This window comes from Callorhinus ursinus, unplaced genomic scaffold, assembly GCF_003265705.2.
Source record: "Callorhinus ursinus isolate GAN/ISIS: 27379988/994484 unplaced genomic scaffold, GSC_fseal_2.0 scaffold133, whole genome shotgun sequence".
NCBI classification, from domain to species: Eukaryota; Metazoa; Chordata; class Mammalia; order Carnivora; family Otariidae; genus Callorhinus; species Callorhinus ursinus.
Genome location: NW_027397195.1, coordinates 329091 through 332518, shown reverse-complemented (window position 1 = coordinate 332518; position 3428 = coordinate 329091).

The following is a 3428-nucleotide window of genomic DNA, read 5'->3' as shown; positions in this document are numbered from 1 at the left end:
CCTTGCCAGATCCTTTGTGGACTAAGAGGCAGCCTGCGGGCAGCCACCAAAATCAGGTTTGTTCCCAGCTCGAGGACTACATGATTCGAGCTCCCATCTGCCCTCCTTGCAAAGGCCTCTGTGAAGCAGTGCACCCCAGAGGTCCAATAGCTGTTGGCACTGGCCCCCCAGAACTGAAGCTTCCAGAGGTGCTGTACCTTCTAGCTCAGAGGCCCCAGGGGAGAGAGCAGGCCTAGCGGCCCCATGGACACTGAGCTCAGGGGTGAATGTGTCCCCCAGCTTGGAGCCATCAGGCTCTGAAGGACTTGAATGTATTGCTCTCCCCTCTGGACCTCAGGTGCCTCAAATGCAAGGTAAGATGATAACCACTGCTCTGCCTCCCTCCAAGATCAAAGGAAGGGAAACAATGGAAGTGGCCTTCACTGACTGTACCTTCAGCGGGGAGCTCGGTGATGAGGATGGCTCAACCCCAAAGAGCAGGGCAGGCTGTGTCTTCACGAACAAGGCAAGTGGTGTGTCCCTGTCACTAGCCATGTGCTCGCTTTCCTCTGCTCTTCAACCCAGGGGCTGCAACTGCTGAGTTGGTAGGAGATTTTTTTGCACTTTTAGTCATTTTTGTGAAATTAGTATATTTCAAGCATCCCTGAACTTTTAAACTTTAAGTGATTCAGGGCTGGTCCAGGCATTCCAGCACATATGGCCGTGAACTCGTTTTGAAACTGTTTTCCACTCGCTTCCTAACCTCCTCTCCCACACTCTTTGCTCCATCCAGTGGGGCATCCCCGCTCTCTGGTGCCCAGGGCTGTCCCGCGTCTCAGGGGCCTTTGCTCCTGCAGTGCCTCCACTAGGGGTGCTTTTTTTCTTTCTCCTCCTCTTGCCCAAATCCTACCACTTTTCAGATGCCACCTCCCCTTGGCGTCCTCCACACCCCCAAGCTCTGCACTGGCCATGCTCATAAGCCCCTCCAGAGTGGCCCAGTTGGTTGTCCATCATCCTTCAGGGCCTTCTTAGCAACGTCCATTATGCACTCTAGCAATTTCTATCTGGCACTGCCTTATCTCCCTCACATCCTGTGACCTCCTCCTGAACAGGGAGCTTGCCTGATCCCTCTCCTTATGAAAAAATCTGTGCTGGTCACTGTGGGGGACATGAAGGAGATCAGATGCAGACCTTTTTTGTTCCCATTTGCATAGGAAGTGAGAGTCATGTCCCAGCAGTGGCTGGATTCCAAAAAATAGCCACTGAAGGAATGGGAGGTACCCCAAGGCCTGCATTTTCAAGTGCAAGTTCAGGCAGTTATCACTCAGAGCACATGGTTGGGCCTTGGCAATAAATCAGCTACGATCTGATGCCCAGATCCTTGGGGGAAGAAAATGAGGCAGCCTCACCCTCTGCATCCTGTGCATGAGACAGCCCCGTTTTCCCTCCTGTCTGTTGTTCCTCTTTCAGGAGGGCCTGAGGCTTTCTCTGGGTCATCCATTGGATGGAAACCCTGCAGCAGCAAGTGTGCCCGGCCACAGGGAATCCCACTTCTGACCACTCACCCATTTATTCATTCCATCACTCAACATCCATCTACAGAATCCTACTGGGAATCCAGGCCTGTGCTGGGGGCACAGAGAGCACTCAGGCCCCATCTGAGACAGAAACCAGGTGCTGGTTGGGGCAGGGCTCTTGTAGGAGGGGCCAGGGTACTGAAGAAGGCTTCACGGAGGAAGTGACAGAGGATCTGGGCCTGGAAAGAGAGCAGGGTTGGCCTGGGACTGGGGGAGATGATGGGGATCGAAGACTAGCTGATGAAGAGGAAGCCAGGGGGACTGGAAGACAGGCAGCAGGGTCAGAACCAGATGGCTACTGTCCTTGAATGTCAAGGAACAGAATGTGGATACAATTGTGTGGATGGTAGAAAGCCACGAGAAGCTTCAGAAGCGTGAAGACCATACTCATCTATGCTTTCAAAAGGTAACTTCCTGTCCAGCACTGTTCATACTATGGGGAGCCTGTCACCTTCAAAAGGCACAGGAGGCTAGTAAGAATGAAAATAATTGACATGCTTGAGCATGTCCTGTGCAAAAGTGGGTACCATTCTAACACGTCACATGCACTCACTTCACTTTCCCATCTCTAAGAAGTAAGTATTTGACAGGTGAGGAGACTCAGAGTAAGTATTTGACAGCGGTTACATGAGGCCACACAGGCAGAGGAGGAAGCTGGATCTGGTACTCGGCAGCCCGGCTCCAGAGCATCTCTAGCACCCCACCACCTCTCTGAAGGCTCAGGGCTCTTCTCAGCCATTAAACTCAGCCCCAGATCTCACCCCAGGGTGGGGGGCTGATCAGACCAGGGTTCCCCAGCCCTGGGGCCAGGCAGGCAGGCACAATGACCTTCCCATCAGAAGCCCTAACCTGTAGTACCTTCCTGCTCAAACAAGCATCCCAGGAAGCTCAAAGCCCAAAATGAAGTCTGAGTAAGATCCAGGCCACATGCCAGGCCTGACTCTCCCAGGGCTATTCCCTTGGATAGGATTGGCCACAAAACCAAGAATAAACCTGCTGCCTGACTCACAGCTCTTATCCCAACAAGAGCACCCATTAGCAGGAGCCTCCACAAAATTGTTCTGAGATGTTCCTTTTTGCCTCTTCCTCTGACTGGTCCAAATCTAACCAAACCCAAGAAACATGAAGCAGCCCACACAGTAACATCATTCAGTAGGTCAAGAAACCCCAAATCGGCAATGCATGCCTCGCACCTGATTCCCTACTGGAAGCCAGGCTTCAGGAGCAGAGCGAAGGACAGGGACTGAGAGGCCATTTGCTTTGGGTTGTGGCGTAAGACAGGGACGAGATGGCCTGCCACTGCCAGGCCTGGGTGTGTCTAGCACGTGAGTCCCGTGGCGATGTACCCGTCACAGTTGAATGTTCTGCAATGATGGGGGAATTTCCAGCCATGACTTGGGGTGTCTAATGGAGATGGTGGTTCTGGTTTATGCAAGATTCACAAATACCAGTCTGGACTAAAGGACAGTCCTGAAAGACTGACCTGGCTCAGCAAAGACTTGGTTTGGCCTCTGGGTCTTCCTCAATTCCAGAGCCAGGGAGGACACTGCCAACCCCTGGGAGAAACCTTCCTCTTCTCCTCAGTCCAGATGAGACATCCTGGGGTGTGGCTCTCCTACTCCCTCTCTGCTCAAAGTATCTGTCTGCCTCTGACCTCCCTGCAGGCTCTTGGGAGCTGGTCCAGGACCCAGCCCACATCAGTCTTGCCCTCTTGGCCTATCTGAGCATTTGGCTAGAGAGGATTGGAGATCTGGGGGGCTACCCAACCTATGGATGAAGAGCCAGAGGAACTCTAGGCAAAACAGAGAGTGACTGGAGCCTGGACAAGAACCCAGGACTCCTGCCTCCCAGCCCAGCGCCCCTTTAGTACAG